At 42.3% G+C, this 26011-nt stretch overlaps 1 protein-coding gene across 2 annotated transcripts in view; it reads left to right on the top strand.

Annotated features, from left to right (window-relative positions):
• Window positions 1-26011, top strand: part of CLMN (calmin) — an 89614-nt gene that overhangs the window by 23995 nt on the left and 39608 nt on the right. The gene's annotated exons all lie outside the window — the stretch shown is intronic.

The following is a 26011-nucleotide window of genomic DNA, read 5'->3' as shown; positions in this document are numbered from 1 at the left end:
TCGCAAACAGTGGGTGATGCAAAAAAAAAAGAAAAAAAAGAAAAGAAAACCTCTGCTGTCACAATCAGATGTTTCCAGCATTTAAGAAAGTCCTTCTTCTAACCATAGACTCTGTGTTATGTATAGTTGACTTTGCTCTCCTATTCAAAAAAAATTGTTTCAGGTTTTTGCTATTTGTTCTGTGTGATAAAAAGTGTTTATATACGACCCGCAGGGCTAAAAGACAGATATATATGTGTATATAACTCATTTCAAGGTAACTTAGTGCTGTTTCATATTGACTGTGATGTTTAGAGAGTCCGCAGCACCTGTGAAAGACAAGCTAGTCCATCTTTATGTGTTTTTCTTTGCTGCTTTTCAAAGTATTAGGCTGTGGCAGCCCTGGAGCCTTCTATTTTAAATATAGTAGTTGTCCTCTCATAATAAATAAATGTATGCTTCTGCAACTGACATGCTATTTGGGTCTACAGATGTTAAGCGGAACGAAATTAAGCTGGCGGTTTCCTAACTTGGGGCCTCAGATGTTTTTGGACTGAAAGCTTCAGAAGCTCCAATAATTGGCTGTGCTGGCCAGGGCTTCTGGAATTTGTAGTTCAAGGACCTCTAGGGCTCCAAGTTTGAGGATTTTTGGCCTTCAGTAAAATTGGAATTTTTGTGGGTGGCTTCAGCCAGGAAATCTGTGTGGATCTAAAAAGCTACAAGGGGAAGAACTGTGTTTTGGAGTGGAAGTGGAGGAATAAGGTTTGCAAAAGTTAATTTTCCAAGCTCTAGAAAAAGTAGTTGAGTGTCCTTGTGCATCCATGCATCTGTGCATGAGCAAACTCTCTCTCTCTCTCTCCCAATCTCTCTCACCAACTTCCTCTTTATACAAGGTCTTGCTCCTTATTCACTCCCAATTCCACTTTCCCTCTCTGCTTCTAAATAATTGCAGATCCAAATTTTGCTGTTTCAGAAGTGAAGCTGAATTTAAAGACTTAAGTTAATGGGAACACCAAAGACCTTGACTCAACTTTGATCTGAGTTACTGTGAACAGTGGTGGGGGCAGCAGGGGCAAGTCATCTTAACCCACGTGTTGGATCATGTTGTAAAATATTTATATAGCAATGTTGGTATGTCTAGCTCTCTTTCTTGCTCCAGTTCTAAATTCAATTTTCCAAATGGATGCTCATGTCTAATATGTGATTAAATGGTGCTTGTTGTTACCGTTGATTGTTGGGTTCTAAATTCTGAATTGCTAGCACTTTTGAAACCTGTTTCACAGAAGAAAAACTTGCTTCACATCTGCAGGTCACACGTGTTTGGTTGATGCACATACAAAAGGCAGCTCTAAATAAAACATGATAGAAACCAATTTTAGATTGAGCTGCTTTTCTGTTTCTCCTTCAGAATCACCGAAGAGTTAACAGCCATAAAGAACAAAATAACCGTGGGTCCATAAGTAAAACCAAGTTCAAAATTGAATAATGCTTGTATTTTAACTACTAATAAAAACTACCTATGTGCCATTAAAATGTCAAAAAGTGGCACTTAAGTTTTCCATGCTTTGGAGTTTTCCCTTATTGGCTGTTGTGTTTTTTGTTAACTCCAAGATGAAGATATTTATTTATTGGAATTCTATACCACCTGATTAGTGGAAAACACTACTTGAGGCAGTATACTTAGAGAAAATACAAGATCTCTATCACCCACCATCCTATCACCCAAATTACAGAGATAGCTGGCTCTTTGATGAGAAAGGATGTTAACAGTTCCCTCTTTGAAGGGCTGCCAGAGGACATACCTGTTTCTGAAGCTTATTTGAAAGGTTATCCATTCCAGGTCTGATTGAAAGATAAAGAACCATAAGGATCACAGACCTCAAAGTGCCGATCCACTGTTAATACCTGAGACTATACAGGTCACCAGGTCACTGTCTTCCCACTCAGGTGACACGGATTGGAGTTTTGTTCAAACTGATTTTAAAAATCAGTTCTAGGTTTGTGACTCAATGTACAATTTAGCACCTGTAATTTTATGAAAATCTTCACATGTAAGCGATTACCCTAATTTGGTATCAGAGTTTGTACAAGCTGTTTTGGACTGTAATTCCCAGAAGTCTTTGTGACGGGTGGCGGGGATTGTGGGAGTCAGTATTTTATAATCAAGGCAGTCAGAAAAACAGACACACACACACCCCACACATACACCTGTAAGGTCCCTAGCATGCAAATAGTCTGCTCTTGTGCCTGTATTCTTATTGCCCCCCTCCCCTCCACGTTAAATGTTAACTGCCTTTTTTTCCTAAAAGGAGTCATACAAAGTTCTTAAAATCAAGTGTATGCACACACCACCTAGTTCCACTCGACTGAATTACATTTAGGTGCAATTTGCATGTAAAAGGAAGGAAAAAAAGTTCCTTGCTGCAAAACCCGAGTTCAAATTCTACCCCTGTTACACCTCCTTCCCCCTCCCCCCTTTTTACCCTTGGCACAGCCCAAATACAAATGTCCTCTGATAATAGGTTTGAAACACCCTGGGCTCAGACTTTCTCACAAAGGCAACGCCATCTGTAACAATTTGATTTTCTCTGGCAGTAATTCATACCTTGGGATCAGAATTTTTAAAGAATCTCAACAAGCAAGGCCTTGCTGTGTAATGCTGCTGTCATCTTGCCAGCAGTCACTTGTTTGAGCAAAAGTGCTTTGGGTTTGCTAGGATCTGGAGCTCTCAGGACGTCGACTTTTCCATAAGCAAGTTGGAAAGAAACAAAAGCCAGGGCTAGATTGATCTGGGCAGGTCTAATTTCAAGCTGAGCAAGGTTGTCAGGCTAGATTACGGGAAATCTCAGGAAGCATTCCAGGGATCAGAGTTAAACTTTGGGTCTGGCTGTGTTTAGCTTATCTGTTCACATTACTGGAAAATGCAGGGTTTTCAAACTTTCAACGAACAGCACACTTCACAGACCTGTAATTTAAAACTTTGATTGAACCAAGCTAATCTTTGCATAGAACGGTTGGATTCAATCATGCTGAACCACAAGACGTGAATATAATGCCGAAGGTTCTGCTCTGCTTCTGATACCGAATTGGCTACACTTTTCTCCTTTCTCCCCCACTTTTAAAAACTTATTATTTGGCGTCAAGACGAAATTTGATAGCTTTGCAATTGCACAAATTTTCCAAAGTTACTTTTTTGGGGGGCTATAACTCTTAGATCCACTTAGCTAGGGAGTTATCAGTCTGATTGTAGACAGCAGATTGTATAGACCAGTATTTACCAACTTGGGAGTTGTGATCCCCAAGGGCTTGGGTGGGCAAAGGGTTTTCTGGGGGATTGCAGGTTGCCTTATATGTGTTGTAGCCTTTGACCTTTCAGAGCGGGACATTAAAATTAGTACGTATGTTTATATATGAGAAACAAGCCCTTTCGGGTGGAGAAAGAAACCTTAACTTTTGGAGAAGGGATTACCCCATTAAAAATGCCTTCTTTTTTTGCAAACGCGGGAGAAGGGGTCACAGGTTATTTGTCTATTATAAAAGACGATTGTGTCTTGAAGAAGATCAGGGACCATTCATATAAACCATGGCACAATTTTGCCTAGGATAGCTGCGTTGTGTTTATGGTTCCAGTTCCATTGGCTGGATTCCTGGGACAAACTGCCGTGTTCAAGGTAGCTAGTATTCCCTCTGATTATCCCATTAACCTGTTCCCATGGCTGGATTTGGTGCCTTAGCAATTAGGGTTGCAAAATAGTCCTGCGTTTGCTTTCCACTGGCCAAGAACAGAGTCGTCGTCTAGTCGTTTAGTCGTGCCCGACTCTTCGTGACCCCATGGACCAGAGCACGCCAGGCCCTCCTATCTTCCACTGCCTCCCGTAGTTGTGTCAATTTCATGTTGGTTGCTTCGCAGACACTGTCTAGCCATCTCATCCTCTGTCGTCCCCTTCTCCTCTTGCCGTCACACTTTCCTAACATCCAGGTCTTTTCCAGGGAGTCTTCTCTTCCCATGAGATGGCCAAAGTATTGGAGCGTCAGCTTCAGGATCTGTCCTTCCAGTGAACACTCAGGGTTGATTTCCTTTAGAATTGATAGGTTTGTTCTCCTTGCAGTCCAGGGGACTCTCAAGAGCCTCCTCCAGCACCACAATTCAAAGGCATCCATTCTTTGGCAATCTGCTTTCTTTATGGTCCAGCTCTCACTTCCATACATCACGACAGGAAAAGCCATAGCTTTGACTGTGCGGACTTTTGTTGGCAAGGTGATGTCTCTGCTTTTTAAGATGCTGTCTAGGTTTGTCATCGCTTTCCTGCCAAGAAGCAGGCATCTTTTAATTTCGGGGCTGTTGTCTCCATCTGCAGTGATCATGAAGCCCAAGAAAGTAAAGTCTGTCACTGCCTCCATATCTTCCCCTTCAATTTCCCAGGAGGTGATGGAACCAGTGGCCATGTTCTTAGTCTTTTCTTAGTCTTTTCCTAGTACAGAGTACTGTACGCTAAATTCAAGGCACGTGGTTCAATAAGATCCCATGGCCATAACAATCAGTTGTCTTCTGCTGCTTGAGGGAGCACCGCTTTGAAAAACATGGCACACATATTAGTGTGACCTTCAGGAAGAGTTCACACATTATGGAGAGATGAACATAGGTGTTCCATCTGGGGCACACGGAGCAGTAAATTAGGGCTCTCTCCCTTTGTTTATATCCTTTGTTTCAATGTAAGGCAATGAGGGAGAGAAATGGTGAATGAGCTTGTGGCCTTCTGTCTACCGAGCTTGGGAACAATTCAGTCGACGTTGCCAGGGTGGATTTTCAAACTGACACTCCTTGCCAGACTTGACAGCCCTCATTTTGAGGCCTCATTTTGACACCACACAGGGCTATACAGTGTGGTGTAATGGACAGAGTTATGGATTAGGACGCTGGAGACCAGGGGTCGAATCCCCACCTGGATATGGAAACTCCCTGGCGGAGCAGAACTGGTAAAACCATTCCTTCCATATCTCACTTATCTTGAAAGTGCCATTAAGGTTGCTATAAGTTGGTCTGAATTTGACAGCTCATAACTACCCTGTTTCCTCAAAAATAAGACAGGGTCTTATATTAATTTTTGCTCCAAAAATCCATTAGGGCTTCTTTTCAGGGGATTTTTTTTCATGTACAACAATCTACATTTATTCAAATAGACATGTCATCTTTTTCCGGTTGCTGCACAGTGTTGGAGGGCAGAGCTTCACTTCACTGAGGCTTATTTTTGGGGTACGGTTATATTACGAGCATCCTGAAAAATCATACTAGGGCTTATTTTCCGGTTAGGTTTTATTTTAAGGGAAACAGGGTAACTGTAGATATCTAACCATAATTTTTGGAACTCTTCTGATTTTTTCATTTGTTTGTTTGTTTTTGTTTTTCTTTTTCTTTTCCCCTTCTTTAATCTGATGCAGCTTGATGAAGACCTATACAGAACTATACAGGCTGAAAGATAACTTTTACAATTTTTAGTACAGTAGGACCCCTGTATCCGTGGGGGATCAGTTCCAAGCCGCCCTGTGGACACTGAAAAGTACGGATTATAGCTAACATAGTCTCAGGGCTCTCCTGGGCCTGTAATTTTCATCTCGTTCTCTGTGATAAAGGTAAAGGTTCCCCTTGACAATTTTTGTCCAGTCGTGTTCGACTCTAGGGGGCGGTGCTCTTCTCCGTTTCCAAGCCATAGAGCCAGCGTTTTGTCCGAAGACAATCTTCCGTGGTCACATGGCCAGTGCGACTTAGACACGGAACGCTGTTACCTTCCCACCGAGCTGGTCCCTATTTATCTACTTGCATTTGCATGCTTTAGAACTGCTCGGTTGGCGGGAGCTGGGACAAGCGACGGGAGCTCACTCCGTTGTGTGGATTCGATCTTACGACTGCTTGGTCTTCTGACCCTGCAGCACAGGCTTCTGCGGTTTAGACCGCAGCGCCACCATGTTCCCTTGTGATTAAGAGCCGAGTTGAAATCTTACCTTTCTTCAACGTACTGAAAACTACCATTTCCTTGTTTGCCTGGGAGTATTGAGAAAGGGACTAAATGGAAAGCAGAAACAGTGGGAGGTGGGAAACCTCCCCCAGGAGGCAGTTTGGCTTAGGTTAGCTCCCTTCCTCCTGCCTCACTAGCCAATCCAGCTCTAGAAGGAAGCTGCCTCAAGCTGCCCGGACTAGGTGAAATGGCCGTGGCTTGCCAATATAACATAAGGTTTGGTTCCCTCAAGTGGCCGGTCTGCTAGTTACATCTTGAAAATATGTATTTGTAGGTACTGTACAGTACTTTATTTTCTTTTGACATTTTCAGACCATGGATAAATGAATCAGCGGATATTGATCCAGCAGATACAGGGGGTGTGTTGTAGTCTAGTAGAAGTATCACCTATCCTTGCCTTTGGATTGAGATATCCATGTTTATCTCATTTCCTTCTTACATTTCTAAACATGTAAAGATTTCTAAATCTCTTGGGCATAAAACTAAAACAAGACAGGAAACTTGTGGTCAAGGAGAATTTGTTTGATTGCAGTTCCCAACAGCCTTAACTAGCATAGTCAAAGGTAAAGAAAGCTGAAAGTTACAGCCCATCAGGCCTCAAGACATTTTGCTGCCTGAAGCAGACCAACAAACAAAGACGACCTCATATTAAGGCCAATCATGTTCCTTTCCTTCCTTTATTTGTTATATTTCTATGCTTTCTTTCCTCCAATAAGCTTGGGGTGGTGGCACACATAGCTGCCTTCCACTTTTTGTCACAACAATCTTGGGAGGTAGATCAAGCTGAGAAAAACTGACTGGCCCCAAGTTACCCATTGAGTTTCTTTCTTAAGTGAGGATTACAACTCAGATTTCCTAAAACTCTGTCCACCATTGTAACAACTTTACTGCATGGGCTTTCTTGAGACAGAAAATGCTCTCTGAAAAAAAAAACACATGCTCACAATGAATTAAATAATTTACAGAGTGCTTCCCTTTCAATATATCCTAATTCTGCTGCCGAAGATATGTGAGCATTGCAATCCCATGATGTTACAAGGCAAACAAAGTGCTTCTTCATTTAAATGAGACTGGAATAGCAGAAACAGTTAAGAAACAATTTGGTCATGAGTAGTTGTTGTTTTTAGCCTAAGAGGGCTGAAGCCTTCAGATTTTTCTAGGTCTGCACATGTTGCCCACCCCCATAATTTTCGGATAATGCCATATCAGCCTGGCAATTGTATGTATGCCACGTGGGCTTCTGTTTCCTTGTGAAACTTGTTAATTGCACACCTAGAGGATTTTTCTAAAAGCTTGTTCTCTTTGTGTTCATCAGAAGTGCCTCCAAAGCTTAATTCATTTTGCTGAATTCCCATCCCCATGCCACCCCCGCTTCTTGATCAGCTTTTGCTGTATTAATCAGTTGGTGTACATTTGCAGAACATTGTAAGAACTTTGAGGGATGTGCCAATCTAAACATGCAATAGCTGCCCAAGGCTTTGGAGGTGGGAGCAGCTCTTCACAGTGATATAAAGATTCCAGTGCATGTGAGTTGCATACAGAGAGAACCAGAACAGGGGAACAAGTGCGTGTGTTCACATGTGTGCATGCGTGCGCATTTGTCCATGTTTGTTTGAATGTTGCTATCCTATTTAGATAGTTATTTGTGTGTATATCGGTGTGTAGCTTATGTACCAAATAATTTCAGACTCCCATTGAAAACCTAGCAAAATAACTACTGTATTGTTGAAGTCGACGCTTGAACTACTGCTGCTGAACAAACAAAGTGATGATCAAAGTATCGATACAAAGGCATTTACTTTATATGAAGCAAGAAATGCTTGATGTTCCAGCTAGATTCCAGAAAGGAAGAGGCACTCACAATCATATTGGAAATATCTGCTGGCTACTGGAGAAAGCACCAAAGAAATTCAGAAGAAGATCAGTCTATGTTTTATATACAGTGAAGCCTTTCATTGAAAACTATGGGTTGTTCTGAAAAAAAGGGTAAATAAAACTGTAAAATGCTTAAATAAGCCCCTGTTTGCCTATCCTGGTAACAGTTTCCATCTAGTTGGTCTGACAGATTGCCTAGAGGCAATGCAGAGATAAAGCTGAGTTGTCTCTCACTTGCCATCTCATACGCTTACCGTCACTTATCTTCACTTGTCCCGTTTAAAGAACTCGGCTGTGAGAACTTGAATCTCGGTTGCTCTTATAGTGTATTTGACTAGTAAACGATCTGCATTAAAACATAAAATGGCGGAGGCAAGAGTAAGGAAGCAAGCTGAATGTGTTTGATGTCCCTTAGGATTTGTTGGACCGTGGTACATCTTGTAATAGGTCCCTTTTAATGAGCAAGTATCTGTAGGGACTAAAACCTCCTTTGGATCTTTAGGGCTCAGGGCGATGTGTTGCTGCCTGGCAACCTGATTCCTGAGCATCTCATGGGAATCTGTAGTTCTGATCAGTGCAACAGATGGAAGAACTGGGAGATTTTATAAGGCTTGTGCTAGGACCTCGGAACAGCTCTGGAAAGAAGCATTGGCCATGCCCATGTCCAGTCATGAGTGTCCAATGGCTTCTGAGGTGGGCAAAAGCTTTTCAAAATTCCCACACCATGTTTTTTTTAAAGGGTCCAATGAAGCATTTATAGGGTGATAATTTCAGAGCATTGAGAGTTAGCAGGAGGGCTAAGATTAAGGTTTAATATATGCATTTTGTATTTCCTGACCACAGTGAGAATTCCAGTGTCCGTCCCAAGTGAGGTCAGTCCCCTGATAACCGGACTATGTATGTCATTTCTGCTTCTCAGCATCATAGTTTGCTGGAAAATGGCATGGGGATTTTTTTTTTCATTCCAACAGATTGCACAGGCCGGGACTGAAAAATATCTAACCAAAAATGCGATTAGATCTGTTGTGACAGTTTGTGTCTCACAGGCATTTTTCGCCTTAAAAGCAACAACTATACATAGCTATTGGGTGAAGCTCAGAGATATTGTTTACAGGGTTTCTGGTGACAATGCTCCAGAATTCTTACACGGTAAGTCGAGTGATGTAAAGACGTCGAAGCAAAATGTGACTCAGAGGGATTAAAATGTCTTATCAAGGAAAAAGGAGGGAAGGCGATAGGATTAAAGAGAAGTGTGAATGAAATAATCAAGAGGGCAAGGAATCTGGAAATGATGGTCAGGATCCTGCTGAAGAACACTGGGGCAAAAAGACCCTCTTGTGACATAACTTAGGATCTCTGGTCTGCACAAGGGTTGCCTTTTGTTGTTGTTGTTTAGTCGTTTAGTCATGTCCGACTCTTTGTGACCCCATGGACAAGAGCACGCCCGGCCCTCCTGTCTTCCACTGCCTCCCGGAGTTTGGTCAAATTCATGTTGGTAGCTTCAATGACACTGTCCAACCATCTCGTCCTCTGTCGTCCCCTTCTCCTCCTGCCTTCAAACTTTCCCAACATCAGGGTCTTTTCCAAGGAGTCTTCTCTTCTCATGAGGTGGCCAAAGTATAGGAGCCTCAGCTTCAGGATCTGTCCTTCCACTGAGAACTCCCAAAAGTACAAGCTGGATTCCAAAGGGGCAGAGGAACTAGAGACCAAATTGCTAACATGCGCTGGATTATGGAGACAGCTAGAGAGGCAGTGACAGATTTTACTTTCTTGGGCTCCATGATCACTGCATATGGAAACAGCAGCCATTAAATTAAAAGACGCCTGCTTCTTGGGAGAAAAGTGATGACAAACCTTGACAGCATCTTAAAAAGCAGAGATAACACCTTGCCAACAAAAGTCGGAATAGTCAAAGCTATGGTTTTTCCTGTAGTGATGTATGGAAGTGTGAGCTGGACCATAAAGAAAGCAGACCGCCGAAGAATTGATGCCTTTGAATTGTGGTGCTGAAGGAGGCTCTTGAGAGTCCCCTGGACTGCAAGGAGAAAAAAACTATCAATTCTAAAGGAAATCAACCCTGAGTGCTTCACATGAATTTGACCCAACTCCGGGAGGCAGTGGAAGACAGGAGGGCCTGCCGTGCTCTGGTCCATGGGGTCACAAAGAGTCGGACACGACTAAACAACAACAACAGTTGTCCTATGATTTTAATGTAAGATGGCAGTTTTTTTCCTCAATGTAATTTAATATAATAATAATCATCTTAGAGTTTCAGAGCTTGGAAGAGGCCACTTTGGATCATGGAGTCCAACCCCTGTCAAGAAAGCACAGTGGGAGAATCAAACTCCCAACCTCTGGCTCCACAGCCAGAGACCTAAAGCACTGAGCTATCCAGCAGTCCCAATTTTGATTTAATTGTTGCGGATATTCTTGTCAGCTGCCTTCAACACTTTGAAGCATTTTAAAGTGGAATGTTTAAATATTTTAAATTAATTTAAATATTTTAAATTAAGAGAGGGCAAGAAGAAGCCTTTGATCCAGAAGAAATCTTGATTTACTGATTATCTTGTAGTAAATAATTACAAACTTCTTCCCATAACCAGGCAGGAAGGCAGGTTCATGGCTTTTCAATTTGCAAATTAGTGATAGGCGAGCAGACTAGCAATTATTTCTTTGGAATAGCTTACTTCTGAGTATTCGCTTTCTTCACTTTTGTTTCTTTCCCACTTTTCCATAGATCACTTGCAGTAGGATGCTCTTAATCAAATTTACTCTGTGGCCGACTAATTGCACAATGATACCTGTTTGATGGACTGTAATACTTTAAAATAATATTTTCAGATTCTCAAAGTGCAATTCTATGCAAATTTACTGAGGAATAAGTTCAGTGGGATTTACTTACAGAGTAAATAATACTTGTGCTTCTTTGTTTGAAGAATGGCGTGGGGGGGTCATATTCAATCCACAGCTTCTTTAGTGTAAGATGGCGGACTTCTTCTTCTTTTTAAGCATTCCACAGTGACTTTAAAGCCACAACTCAAATGCAGCCTGCATCTTTCCTTACGTAGATCTAAGATAACATACCTGGCCAAATCCATCTGCCATGAACTTTTAGGACTCTTAAGTTCTTTGCACTAATGACGAGACAATGGTGCAAGCCTGAGGAAGCGGATATCTTGGTCCACAAAAGCTAGCAATGGTATGATTAGAAGTATACTTGGACTTCACTGATGATTCATTCTTCAATGCATGATCGTGGGGAGAAAAATGTAATTCATGCATCCACAAAAATCTGTTTAAATACTTGTTCCCCTACTAGAGAGCTTAAAATGTTAGGAAACTTCCCCTAATAGCTGCTGAATTTTACAGCCTGAAACATAGTCACCTGCCTACCCACCCCTTTATCACACACAGTGTAGTCATGTCCAAAGCACCGAGGATCAAATAAGAATAAATATTGCTCATTCCATCCCAAAAATGTGACGAGGGCTCCCTGTTGAAAATCCTAACATGTTTCACATAGCTCATGTTCCAGAATGCAGAAAGTCCAAGAAGATAAGTGCTGTAAATGATTTGCCTAAGTTCAGAGTGTTCCTGACTTGCAGGTTGGACTAATAACCAAATGAAATTTCACTCTTGAAAGTGTGTAGATAAAGCTATAGAATCTAAAACCTGTGATGGTCCGAACTTTCTCTTTATGGTTCACATAGTAAGAGAGCAGTTAGCAGTTACATTACTCTCTGCGCACCTCCCCTTCAGCATTAGTACAATATAATATTACATTTGCATCAACCCTGGTTTGAGACTAGAGCTTGGAAAATAAACCATTAGACCTCCTAGAATTCCCCAGTTGGCATGGTCACTAGCAATGGTGATTAGGGGATCCTGGGAGTTGTAGTAAAACAAACCTCCCACCCTTCTCTAAGCTCTGTCAATTACACATTTCCAAAGAAAGGGCAAGGCAAGACAAGCTTGTGTGGAGCTTCACTGTGTTTAGGGGATATCCATTAGGTACATGTTTATGCAAAGGAAGGGTTTAAAACTGCTTAATACTTGCAAACTGCAGGTTACTAGCCAATCCTCTGCTCAAATTAAGTGGCTGTCCTAAAATGAAAATGAAATTTTAATAAATGAATATGAAAATTTTCCCCTGCCTTCGTCCATTTGCCCATTGTTAAGCATTTCAACCTTTGTCTCACCTTTGCATTTGTGTGAATAACCTCTGTTGGAAACAGATGATGTCCTCAGTGGGGCTGGTACAGGAGATATTTTCATTGGGTTGTTATTGAATAATTAAGTAGTTAAATTGTTCAAATCACCTGTGGCCAGATTCTGTCAATAAATTTCATTTTTAGGACATAAGGCATAGATGATCGATGGCATGGGACTTTGGTCTCCTGTGCGTACTTTATAGTCTAAAGCAGTGGTTCTTAACCTTTGTTACTCAGATGTTTTTGAACTGCAATTCCCAGAAACCCCAGCCAGCACAGCTGGTGGTGAAGGCTTCTGGGAGTTGCAGTCCAAAAACGCCTGAGTAACCCAAGGTTAAGAATCAGTGGAGTATTCTCAATCAAATAGTAAGTGCAACTCAGTTCAGAATTTCATTTTCTGGTCAACGATTACTTTCCCTGGCAGATGGCCAAGGGGCCTGGAATTTTGCTTGACTCGTGGATCAAATTTAATGCTTCTTTTCTGAACTTACAAAACATTTCACTCTAGTTTGGCTTTTCTAAAAATGCTGAAGCAAAGGAAGAAATCGAGAGTTTCATGACACTAATGCTGGATTCTCTGTCTCTTTATCAATCTCAGTTTAAGAAACAAAACTAATCTAGCTTCCTGCATTTTTCCCCAGAGGGACCAAGACAAAAAGATTATTTACTCACAGCTTGTGAATAGCTTTACTGAGAGCCATTGACACATTATATTGTTTTTGAGACTACAGTATAGTTTAAAATGTGAAAAGAAATATGAATGTGACATACCGTACAAGGATTTTGCCAACATGTGTCAAGAAGCTAGAGTTAGCTGCTGACCTGGATTACATTTCTATCCTGCCTCTCCCAGTGAGCTCAAGACAGTGGCTGAAATCCTGTTGCTTAATGTACTAAGTTGCTATAGAGTTAGGCCATCAAATCAGTGTGGATTTGGTGAGTCAACTCCTCTGTAAGTTTCATTTATTCAAATAGGCCTACTCTAGTTGTGACATACTTTAGTGTAGTAAGCCACAACTAGAGTAAGCTCATTTGGATCAATAGAATTTACAGAGGAGTTGACTCATCAAGTCCTTACTGATTTGATAGGCCTACTCTAGCAAAATTTAATACACTAAGCAGCAGGATTTCAGCCACTGTATGTGGCTCCACTCATTTTATCTTCACATCTGCCCTGCAAAGTACAGTGGTGCCTCGCATTATGACGTTAATTCGTTCCAGTGAAATCGCTGTAGAACAAAAACATCGTAAAGCGAAATAAAAAAGCCCATAGAAACGCATTAAAACCCGTTTAATGCGTTCCGATGAGCTGGAAACTCACCGTCCAGCAAAGATCCTCCATAGGGCGGCCATTTTCGCTGCCTGTGCAGCGAGGAATCTGTCCCAGAAAACAGCAGGGGGCCATTTTGTTTACCTGGCGGCCACTTTGAAACCGCCGATCAGCTGTCTGAAAATCATCGTTTTGCAAAGAATCAGTTCCCGAAGCAGGGAACAGATCATCGCAAAGCGAAATTCCCCCATAGGAAACATCGTAAAGTTCGTCGTAATGCGGTTTTGTTGTTAAACGGAGCGATCGTAAAGCGAGGCACCACTGTAGATGAAAATTAGAGAGAATGAGTGGTCCTCTTCTACTTGCTGATATTCATGGCTCAATTCTCATGGTTCAAACCTCCCAGTGGGGACTTGAGTTTGAACTCATCAAGTCTCAGGCTAACTACTACACTAAACTAGTGAAGCCAGACAAAGGTGGCTTAATACGTTCTGGTATTCTAGATAGAAAATCTAAATGCACTGGATTTTTTGTAATAACTTTATAGTGATGTATCAATAAAACCACCTACATAACCCTAACAGTGAGGTAGGCTTCCAGGGCAGGTCTTTGTGATGTTTAAAAGTTATTGGCTATGCTTGAAATAACATTGTTTATCCTACCTTTAGTTCTCTGCTGTAGCTTCTTATTTGAGAATGGCATGGTGCTTTTCGCCATAATCAATTAGATAAAAGATGGTCCCATTGAGAACAGCTGTATAACTTAACCCAGAGAAGGTTATAGCAGAAACTGGCATGGTTGTGTTTAAAGGAAAATAGTAATAGACTTTAAAATATGTAGTAGGCTGACAGTAGTCAAAAACAAAACTGAAATAGAACAACAGCTGTATTTTTAAAAAGAAACTTTAAGCAAAATGGATTGCTACATGTGGACAGCAAAACCAACAACCAGACAATCTTAAATGCCTTACAGACTAGCAGATTTGATTTGGCATTAGGTTTTGTGGACTACAGGCCATTTCTTCAGATGCAAGTATAACCGCGAGCATAACGACACTATAAGACTGTTAAATAATCCTTAAAATCCTTACATTTCAGGGTAGATAAAACTGAATGATTTTTTAAAAATCAAATTGATTTAAATCGCCATTTAAATTTTAAAAATGGATTTTTAAAATTTAAATTCTCAAAATATTTTTATTTAAATAGTGATTTAAATCAAATCCACCCTTTTATATTTCACATTCCACATGTCCCCACATGTGTCTCTCCACTGAGGTTGTACTCTGTGCCATCCTTGAAATGGTGTGCCTGATTAAATCTGCCAAGATTTAAGGTGTCACAAGATTTATCTGATTTTGGCTACAAACCAACACAGCTTTCCCTCTGAATTTTTTCGGAAAACGTGGACCTCTTCTGACAGCAGTTTGTTGCAATGAGGCAACACTGTGTAGTGAAGCATCAGCAAAGTTTTTGCAAGGAGACTGTTGGGAGAGGGAGCCCTTGTTAATGGGAACAGAGCAGCTGAGAAAGCAATTTAAAAATAAAAATTAAAATCTTTACTCTCTTGCTGTAGTCCAGAGGAAAAACCCTTTCCTTGAAGGTCCTTCCTTGTATTGGGGAAGTCAATCTTCTCACCAAAACAACAAAGCTCTGAAAAGTTCCTTTTTGCACTACGACTCCTGGAATCGTGTAGTCAATACGTCCATTGACTGTGATGGTTGACAGGTTGGGAATTGTCACCCTGAGAAAGAAAAAGTATATAAATTGCTATGTGTGGTTGGTCCTGAATCGTGTGTGAGATGACGACCAGGGAGAATATTCTTTCTTTTGGACTGGTCAAAAATTTCTGTCTAATGTTCTTTAAACTGTTAAAAACACAGAATTTTGTACAGCAGAAATAAAAACAAGTTTTGCAGCACCTTAAAGTTGGATTTATTTCACCTGTGAGCTTTTGTAGATCACTTCCTCCAGCACATTTGGTGATGTGTGTGCTGTCAAGTCTATTGTGACTTATGGTGGCCCTTTCCAAGGTTTTCAAGGTGGACAGTACTCAGAAGTGCTTTACGATTCCCTTCCTGTGGGGGCATCTTGAGACTGGGCAGCTTTCTGAAGCCTACTCAGGCTTCCAGGATGCACAAAGGGGAATCAAACTTTGTACCTCTGTCTAACTCACTGAGCTACCCAATCAGCCGGACATACAGTACGTATTTAGATCAGTTTTATACACAGAAGGTACATTGTGTAGGTCTGGGAACTGACTGAATTTGAGAAAGAGGGTGACAATTATGTTAGTAATGGGCATTTAGAATGAAAGCGCCCAAATAATGGTCGGGGGAAGTGCTGATTACATAGATATCCTGGTGTCAACAATTAGATAATTGTGCTGAGTTGGCATCATGTCCAAGGAGAACTGTTTAGGTAACTCTTTAAAACTGATAGAACTTCTTAGACAAGATGTCACAACTCCTACGTTTGTATTTCTGCTATTCATGTCTGAAACAGATTAACACAGGTGCCTTGTTGAAAAATACATAATTAGGTGGACTCAAACTGATGTAGGAAAAGCCTCTCATCAGAAATGTTAAAAAAAACGGAGGTTAGGTTAGCCGGAAGTATTTACTAGAAACTTGCTTTTCTCACATCCTCTGGTACAATTTGCTATCTGCTCTTCTAACCTGTGATGAATCATCTCTCTGTAACCTAATAGTAACTTTCAGCTTTCAGTCTTCGTTAGCATGAGGACCAATATAAAAACGAATCGGGATATTTTGTTGAGTATCCTTGATTTGTGAGATATTCATTGCTTCGTATTCTCGGAGTCCAGAGACCCCGACGAATACGAAGCAACAGGTATAACTTTTATATTTGTCCCTTTGTTCAGTATCTGCTTATGCCCCTGCAGATCAGCGTATGCCTCCTTGGGGGCATAAGCAGAGAGGGATTTTCCGTTTGGTTGGCTTGCTAAAGCCTGCCCAAAGGGAATCCCACCCTTGGGGCTGCAGGACGGTTTGGGTTCCACTTTTCCTCCTCTTCCTATGTTCCTGTAGTATAGGAAGATGAGGGGGAGAGGGATTAAAGCGATCCCCCAGCCCTCCTGCGTTTGCAAAGACAGCAGGGATGGGGGAATTGCTTCTGTCAGGCAACACTCCTCTTCCTATCCCCGCCGGGGCATAGGAAGAGGAGCAAAGGGGGACCCAAGCAACCCCACCCCAGCTGCCTTTGCAAAGGCAGCTGGGCTGGGGGATCACTTTGATCCCTTTTCCCTTTGTCGTCATATGCCACACAACATAGGAAGGCGGGGGTTTCTTCATTTTTTTAAGATGAGCTGTTTTAAGATGAGCTGTCTTTTAAAACAAGACCCGATGAACTGACAAATTGATTCCTTGTTTGTCAGGTCACTGAGGGGCAATTTGTGGGTTGTGGGTTGTCAGGTTTGGCACCAAAATGGTGCTTCATCCCCATCTCTAGTCTTTATTTTAATGAACTATGCTCCTGTTTTACAGTTACTGTAACTCTGAAATATGCAATAAATACACATACTACAGTTTTCGTACAGGAGGCAGTGGAAGATAGGAGGGCCTGGCATGCTGTGGTCCATGGGGTCATGAAGAGTCAGACACGACTAAACGAATGAACGAATGAAAACAGTTTTCAGCTATCTACACACTTGGTATTTTGTTTGTGTTTGGTCTCAATAATTATACTGTAAGCTTTAATGCCCCTTAAGCTTTTTAAAAAGATCATTATGGTAACAGAACACCAGTTGTCCTATAAATGTACATACCAGAAAAAAAATTGGCTTTTTGTTTCTATTATGGTGAGATCTTGGTTTTGTGAGGGAGTGACTGATATAAGATGTGAAAGTTTAAGAATTTCTGCTTCAGAGTAAATGGTGGTAATTTCTTATCTTTTTGCATGGTGCTTTGGATCTCAGCATGTTCTGGCGTGGCACAGAGGACATTTTAACTTTCTTTTTACAATAAGAGTGCAAATAGATGGCCATATTGTCCCAGCCTGAGTCATGCGAAATCATGCTAGGATCACTCTGAAGTGTGATGTGTAATTTGGGAGCAAGGCCAGGTGATTTTGGGGCAAGAAAGCACACGACACCTCAAGAGATCTTATTTGGCCCTTCCTCCCTATAGAGGCGACTCCCAATGTGGTGTAGTGAGCTATCTGGGGCAGTGCAGTAATTGTGCCTATGAGTGTTATGGAGAATCAAAAACCAGAATCGCCGTCTACTTCTGCATGATCTGTTTGTATGAAGGAGAACATCTGGAGAATCTGTGCACATATGTGATATTTGTCTATAAACAGGGCACTGTTTTGACAAGGCCGGCTCCGTCATTAGGCCTAATGCAGCTGTGATCTCAGACATCAAATTTTTGATTATTAGGAAAGAGTAGGCCATTGTTAATTATTTATTACAATAATATTTTTACTGCCAGAAAAGAGGAGAGGCAATTGTCAGATTTCCTGTCTCGTGTGCCAAAATAACTGGGCCAGCCTAATACACTAATGCACCTTGAGTCTGGAGGAGTGTGGGAAGCTCTCTTTCCAATTTTGCCTCAGGCAGCAAAATATTTTGCCTGGCGCTGCCTATGTAGTGGAAGGGAATCGCGCCTGTGTTGATTCTGGAGTGGGGCACAATTTGACAAATCTTGACCAATAAAGGTTTCACAGTACTCTGCTTACACCAGTTTCTTTTCTGTGGTACAAAAAGAGGATCTGTATAAGGAAACTTTCTGAACTGTGTCGTGGGCCTAGGCGGTTTAGTTAACGTTTCTGTTAGTGTTTTTAACTCAACGTTTATTGTTTGTGTAATATATGTTTTAACTTGTTTTTAAACTGCCCAGAATAGTGCTGTTGCGTTAATGGGGCAGTACATACATACATACATACATACATACATACATACATACATACATACATACATACATACATACATACATACATACATACATACATACATACATACATACATAAAAAATTCCTATATCTCATTGTACACAATTGCATTGGTTGTTGAATTGTGAGTCCTGCCATCTTAAGAAAGCGTGATTAATGGTTGGCAACGACAGGAGTTGTAGTCAGTGTTGAGGAAGACGGTGTTGAGAAAGAGAACAATATTTAGCCTTAATGGCTGAATGTTTTCCACTTCACCCCCTCTTCCAGTAAAACTAGAGCAAAATGCCAGAGCTGAGAGTTGGGAGAGATGGTGCATTTGTTGCTGAGAATGATGTACAAATCAGAGTGAGCAAGCTCATAACTTGTGCGATTTAAGCTTGGCAGACTTAAGGAATTAAAAAACAACAACCATGGGGCGAAGTTATTTTTCAATTAAATTAGGCTTTACTGTTCTAATCCCACTAGAACAAGAAGGGCTATTTTTAGTAAATAACATCATTTTATTAAGTGGCTAGCAAAGCCAATGCAAATCCAGGAGGTCTTTTATTGTTTTGAAGTCCTACTCAATTAAAATGGCAATTTTTGAAGATTCTTCGGGTGGTACAAAATGGTACATCCTGCCCTTGCAGAAAAAGCTGAGCCCCCCCCCCCCCAATCCTTCCAAAGCTGTATCATCATACTTCTGAATAACGTGTGGGTCAGTTTTAGGAGCCTGCTTATATGTATACCTACATGGTTCACATAAATGGTGTCCCTTCTATGGACACTAATTCTGTTAAAATACATTTCCCTTAAATATGTGAAGGGGGAAATCAGATGAGGATATAACTTAATATTGGCTTTGCTTTTTGTGTGTTTTGGTTCACCCTATTTTCCGGCACCCACATGTGTTTTAAGTTAGAGCGATCTATCCTGCCCCTTTGGCAAGGTGTTCTGCTCCTTTCTGGCACAGCGCTTGAGCTGCAGGTGATTGGGAGTGGCTGAGTGTGCTCCATCCCATTCTGCAGTCTGTGTGGTTGTCTAATTCACTCCCCAGTAGAGCTGTGGGTGGCATTCTCTTTTGTGCCAACCTTGCTGTAGCAAAATGTTCTGTGACATCTTAAAAGACTTAAGTTCATCCTAATAGGGTGTTTAAAGTATATGAGGTTTACCATAACTATCCCCAGCAAGGTTCCCTCTTAGGTGTGCAACTGCGTGAGTGCATGCTACTCTCCTCCGTGCAGCTTTCTTCCTCTTCCGTGCACTCACACCGATCTTTTCCAGCCCCTTTCGTTCCAGTCACAAAGGAACCCCACACAGAGGAACACAGTTGTGCACATGGGGGGGGTGGAGCCCCACCCAGCAGTGCTGAACTTAGAGGAAACATCGATCCCCAGTGAATTTTCAAGGCCAAATGGGGATTTAAACACAGGTCCCCTGAGTCGTAGTCTAGCACACCCTAACTTCTGCACCGCATCACCCATCTTATTACAACATAGGATGTAATAAATTGCAGCCTTTAACATCCTCCAGGTCACTGTAATTTTTGACTTGTGTCTAGAGACGGGCACTGTCATGATCTTCATGTGGCCCATGCTTGTTTCACGAAACTAGGAGCTCACCCTATGTGCCCCTCAGCTGCCACCAGTTGATTTCATCAACCATACCTATTATTAATAATTGAGGTCCAGGCCATATGTCATTTTAAAAGAACCAAATAGAAATTGTTTATCGATACAGGTGTTGACAGAACAAGCAATGATGTGAACTCTTAAACAAGCATTCTTCTTTATCCTTCTCAACCACCACTCCCCCGCTCAAACTCTAAAACCCTCTCTAAGTCTCTTCAACTCCCTAACACAGCGGTCCCCAACCTTCTTCGGTCCGCGGACCAGCTGGGGAAGGTGGGGCACCCCTGCGCTCATGCGCATGCGTGAACAAGCATGTGCACTTTCTTGCACAGGCGCCCGCGCAGTCATATGCATGTGCAAATGACAGTGCGGCGCTCACACGGGCACAGTTGCACTCGTGTGCATGCGCAAACTGGCACTGTGCTTGTCTGGGCACACACGCACTCATGCACACAGACAACTGCAGCGCAGCACTCACACGGGTGTGCTGGAGCACGTGTGCAGCCGCAAACGGGCTGTGTGGGCATACATGCGTGCGGGGGGGGGCAGGAGGTCTGTCTCGGCGGCCCGGTCCGGCTCAGGCCATGGACTGGCACTGGGCCGTGGACAGGTGGGGGGGCTTGGGGACCTCTGCCCTAACACACACTCTATCTCTCTATCCAAACTCCCCCCCACCTGCTGAGTCTCTTATATCTTGTGACTCCGCCCTTCCAGCACTCCCATTGGTCTATGCAGATGGCATATGAATATTCAGGACCTGGGCGGACGCCACAGACACAAACCAAATTGCAAACCAGAAAACCTGACAAACCAGGCTCGTTTGCAGTTCGGTTTGTGACCTGGTTCGGAGGTTCCATTTTGCTGAAACAAAATGAAACACCAAATTCCCCCCCCCCCCGAGCTTCGTTTTACTTCAGCAAAACGGGATGCCCAGCCCCGTTCCCTCTGCCCCCATCACTTCCCTCGCTGTTCCTGTTGCCGCTGCTGCTCCTCCTCCTCTTGCACCGCTGCTGCCTCCACTGCCAGCCTCAAAGGCAGTGGTCCTGGCTTCCCTGTTAGGAGCGCATTAGGAGTGCATTGGGCGGCAGGCTCAGGCTCAGAGGCAGCTGCTGGCTTGCGGCAGGGAAGCCGGGCTCACTGCCTCTGAGGATGGAGTAGTAGTTGTGGTGGCAGCAGCAGGAGCAGGTAGGGAGGCTTTTGAAAATCTTGCTCCCATGCTCAGCGCTTGTAAACTCAACTCTGTGGCTTCTTTTAGTAAGCTACTCCATCTAGCGCTTGGCCTTCCTCTTTTCCTGCTACCTTCCACCTTTCCCAACATTATTGTCTTTTCCAGAGAATCCTGCTTTCTTATGATGTGCCGAAAGTAGGAAAGCCTCAGCTTCAACAGTTTTGCCTCCAGAGATAGTTCATAGTTTGGTTTTATTTTTTGATTTGTCATCAGGAAGTAAACACAGGCTTCATTTGAACTGTGCATGTGCAGTTGTAAAGGAATTCATCTCTGGAGGGATAACCTCAGATCACATTCTAATTGCTAAAATGATCTTTTATCTTGTTTTGATCCAAGTTTACTTTTTACTGGACAGTTAGGAAATGTTAGGGTTTTTTGACTGCAACTCGTGAACTTTCCAAGCTAGTTTGGGCTCTGTGAATGGTAGCCCATAGCCCTATTTTTTTTCCAGGTTTTTTTTTCCTGTTGAACCATCCTGCAGAGGCATGTTATGTAAATACTGTTTGGACATGCTGAGGTTCTAGAATGTCGATGAACCATTGTTACTTGCTTGCATGCACTGCTCAAGGGGTTCTGAAGCCTGAATGCATAGACTGGACATGCAATGAGAGATCTCAGTGTGCTATCTCAAATTTATGAGTTGAAAGTAAGAGTTAAAGCTAGTTTGAAATAAGTTCAAAGAGAGTGTGACTCGGCCATTGCCAATGCATTGATGAGTGGGCTAATAATTTTGAGTATATGGTAAATCCTAATTTTGACCAGCTGAAGTTTCCTATAGAGTAATACCTATATTACTCTATAGTAATACTGTATAGGTATTACTATATTGCTATATATTCTCTGGGAGGCTGTAGTCTTCAAAATATATCTGAAGGGCAACTATATGCACTAAGCAACACCAGGAGGACTGGATTGGGGCTATCATAGTGCTCCTTGGCCAACGAACCCCCTTGGCTTGGTTGGCCAAGAGGATTGTTAGCCTTCCATCTATTTTGAATAACATCTTATGCAAACTAAGCATTGGCATGCCTGCTGGTGTATCTGAGAGCTGAAGTTGAAACATATAGAGCAGTGGTCCCCAACCTTGGGCCTCCAGATGTTCTTGGACAACAACTCCCAGAAGCCTTCACCACCACCTCTGCTGGCCAGGATTTCTGGGAGTTGAAGTCCAGGAACATCTGGAGGCCCAAGTTGGGGACCACTGATATAGAGGACCAGACATTCCTCGGTGTCATTGTCATTCACCTCCTCCTTCATCTTACATTTGTATCCCACCTTATTGCTTTCAAAGCCACTTCAGCAGTAAGAAATGGAAACTTAGAAGTTTGTTTCTCAAACAAGAGAGATAGCTTGCAAGTTGTGTTCACCATATCAAAAGAAACTATGCTTCTCAACTGTTGAGCATTTGGAAAGCCAGCAAGCAAGGGACATGTTGAGGTAGTAGCTTTAGCCTAGATTTCTTGCTCCAGTGGTGCCAGGTGATGGGCTTCATATTTTATTATCTGGGTTAATTATCTTTCATTCTATTCATTATCTGGGTTAATTTCCCCTAGGGGTTCAGAAACAAGGAGACATTAGGGTACCAAGAGACAAAACCAAGAGCAGTGTTGGGAGGCACCATTATTCACCACTTGCTTAGGTCTAGGGTGGGAACAGTTGACTTTGGCATATCTGTGCAAAAAACACACGCACACACTCAAAATCTGGAAATGGCTAGAATGCACTTCCAGTTTTGAAAAATTGGTATTTGGGGTACTTAAATCATGTGGCCTGAATTCATATCAACCCCCAAGTTGTTCATCTCTGCCTTACCATGACCTACTATCATGCAATGGAGTAAGATAACTACATGCTTCTCGCAGAGTCACCAGTTGAAATCCTCCAACACTTTATAGTATCCAGATTCCTTGCCCTTTGTTCACAGAAACCTGCAGCCATGTGCAAACAAGGTTCATCAGCCTGCAGCATCTTTGTCTCTTCCAGAATGATGGATGAATAAGTATCTCTGAACCTTTATTTAAGCTCTAACTTCTTGAAGGCACCTTTGAAATTTTCAGCATCTGGAGCCTGACAACTCTGCCCATGGTCAAAACTTTCTCTGTTCTAAAAAGCTTTTGTGTGCTATGTTCTGGTATTACTGCTGATTCACACGAACTTGTAGTTGTTCCTTAATCTACTATTGTTATTGGTTTAGTTTATGTTTATAGAGTTATTTTATTTGCTAAGCCATTTCCCCTCTTTTGAGATACTCTACGCAGCTGCATAGGTCTTAAATAAAGCAGCTCTGCTTTTCATTGCTACTTCATTGTTCCTACTTCTGCACTGGTCGCCATCCATCAGCTGGACTATAACTTAAATAACGTGCTTTGAAATGGACACAAAATATGAATTTGTACATTGACTCTGAAATTTGACTTTTGACCCCAACATTCCCTAAACCGAGGGAACGAACCCTTTGCTACCACAAACAGAATCATTCCTTAGAAGTTACCTTCCTTTGGGATCATCTGTCCAAAGTTACCTGACAACAGTGGGTGGAGCCATAGCCACGGGTTGGGATGGCCCCTAAAGGTGGGCGGGATTGCTGTATCCCATTTCTCTTTCTGCTACCTCCTCTCTCTGTGTGTATGTATCTCACACTCAGATACACACACACACCTTTCTTTTCCACCTCATTCTCTCTTGCTCTTTTCTTGTTCTCATTCCCTTTTTTACCTGCCAAGCAAGCCGTCTTGGAAAACACAGATCACTCTTAGTAGAGGACTCAGATGATTTTACGGAGAGGACATTTAAAATAAGGTCCTAATGTGGTTGGAAGGTGTAGCGGATAGCCTAGACGTCATCTGTCCGTCACTGCGGAACCTTGATGGGAGAGCCAATAGAGAGACCAGAAGGCGGGGCCAGAGAAGAGTTTGAGGGGTCAGGAAGAAGGAGAGAGGGGTTGCTGAAAAGAGGGTTAGATTGCTGGAGGCTTGGGAATTGGACCAGGAGGGTCAGAGACAGATAGGGAGAGTTAAAAGAGTGATTTGAATGAACCAAACCTTGTTTAATATATGTGATTCACTTCCTGTGATTTATACTGCAGTTCCCAACTGAATATTAACCCTACCCTGTTCAATAAACTGATTGTGTTTGGCAGCATAACTGTTCAGTACAGTGGTGCCTCGCATAGCGCTATGTGAAAACATCGCTGAACGGATCAAGAAAACCCATTGGATCACATTAAACATCGTTTAATGCGTTCCAAATGGGCCGAAAACTCACAGTTCAGCGATGTTTTCCTATGGCCGGCAGCCATTTTCGCGCCCTCCCCTCGCTTACCAAGGGTGCGAAAACGCTGCGCGCGGCCATTTCGGGGCTTCCGGTGGCCATTTTGGAGCCACTGAACAGCTGATCCGCGGGTTGCAAAGTGAAGGTCGGTAAGCGTTTCGCTTACCGACCTTCGCTATGCGAGTTTCGCCCATTGGTGCCATCGCTTTGCGATCGCAGTTGCGATCGAAAAAAACCCCTCGCTATGGGGATTCGTCGTTCTATGGTGCGCTTGTTAAGCGAGGCGCCACTGTACTTAATTGATGTTAAAGAAATAACATCTGGTGGCAGCATGAAGAGGAGGAAGGAGTGTGAGCCTTTGTGAGGAAGAAATAAAACAGGGGCCGCAAGGGTGAATGGCACAGAAGGCCACAGGTTGTCCACTCCTGCCTTAAGCTACTCTGAACCCTAGAACCTCTTCCCGTCCTTGAGACTTGATTACAGCAGTATGAGAAGAAACGCAAGGCATGGGAGATGTTTCTCATATTGAGTTCCTGTTGTCCTTATGGAGCCTAAAGTGAAGTTAAAACCAAAACCAGACCATTCTCTTTTACTGCTTATATTATTGAATTTTAGCGTGTGTTACTGCTTCCTGGCACAAAGCCATGGGGTTGGTGAACAGGCCTGGCCGTATGCAGTGTGTAATTATGGTATTTATAATCCTGTTACTGCTCTCTAGATGCCTAGAAAAACACAACTCAGATCCAGTAAACTGGATGCATGCGGGTAGCAAAGTTAAGGCAGGACTTATGTTATTTCATTTTATTTTTATTTTATTTTCTAGCTACACCTTTTCACAAGGGTAGGTGCAAAGAAAACATGTCCGTTCGGTTTTATGGAAACTGTATAATATTTATGGAGTCTGTACGAGACTTACAAATTGAAATGGCTCATAGTGGGAGTTCTACAAACCATGAGGTGGGAAAAGAAAGGGAAAGTGGGATATATTCTATAGACCTAGATATAAATAATATTTCTAGGCTGCCTTTAAGAACAAAGTGCTCTACTTTTTATTTAATTAAAAAACAAAACAATCTATTTTAAAAACTTAAAATTGCAAAAATAAAATTGGCAAGCGGAAGCGAAAAAAGCAATCAACCCAGGCAGTATATTAACCGGCTGGTCAAAGGAGATCTTTTTTTAATGCCTTTGATGACTTTTCGAAGTTAGTTGAATAGTTTCTAGGAAAAGTCTTAAGTGTGTCAGCGCCCTGATTCTGGTATTACTGTACTGTATTTCTAATCCGCTGCTAGATGTGTTCAATTGATTTCATGGCTATATCATTGTAGAGAGTGCCTCAAATAGAACATTTGAATGTTATTCAAGGGCAACAGATACTAGTTCTTCATGTTGTTTTTATTGGCTGAAACCCTGTTGTGCAACTGTACTCTGCGTAATGCTGATTGTGTCATCAACCGCAATGATTTTGGAAATTTAAAACTTGTGATTCCCACCTGCCCCGCCAAAGGTTCTGAGGCTCTCTCCGGATCCTTTCATTTTTGGAAAGTTGTGGGATGAGGGAGAGTGTTTAATTCCTGAAATTTGCTACCACCAGCATGATCAGCCTTATACTGCATAAAGTTTCACAGCAGGTTTTTAGCCATA

This window comes from Pogona vitticeps, chromosome 1 (assembly GCF_051106095.1).
Source record: "Pogona vitticeps strain Pit_001003342236 chromosome 1, PviZW2.1, whole genome shotgun sequence".
In the NCBI taxonomy this organism is placed as follows: domain Eukaryota; kingdom Metazoa; phylum Chordata; class Lepidosauria; order Squamata; family Agamidae; genus Pogona; species Pogona vitticeps.
The sequence above is the reverse complement of the archived record's forward strand: the minus strand, read 5'-3'. Positions and strand labels throughout refer to the sequence as shown.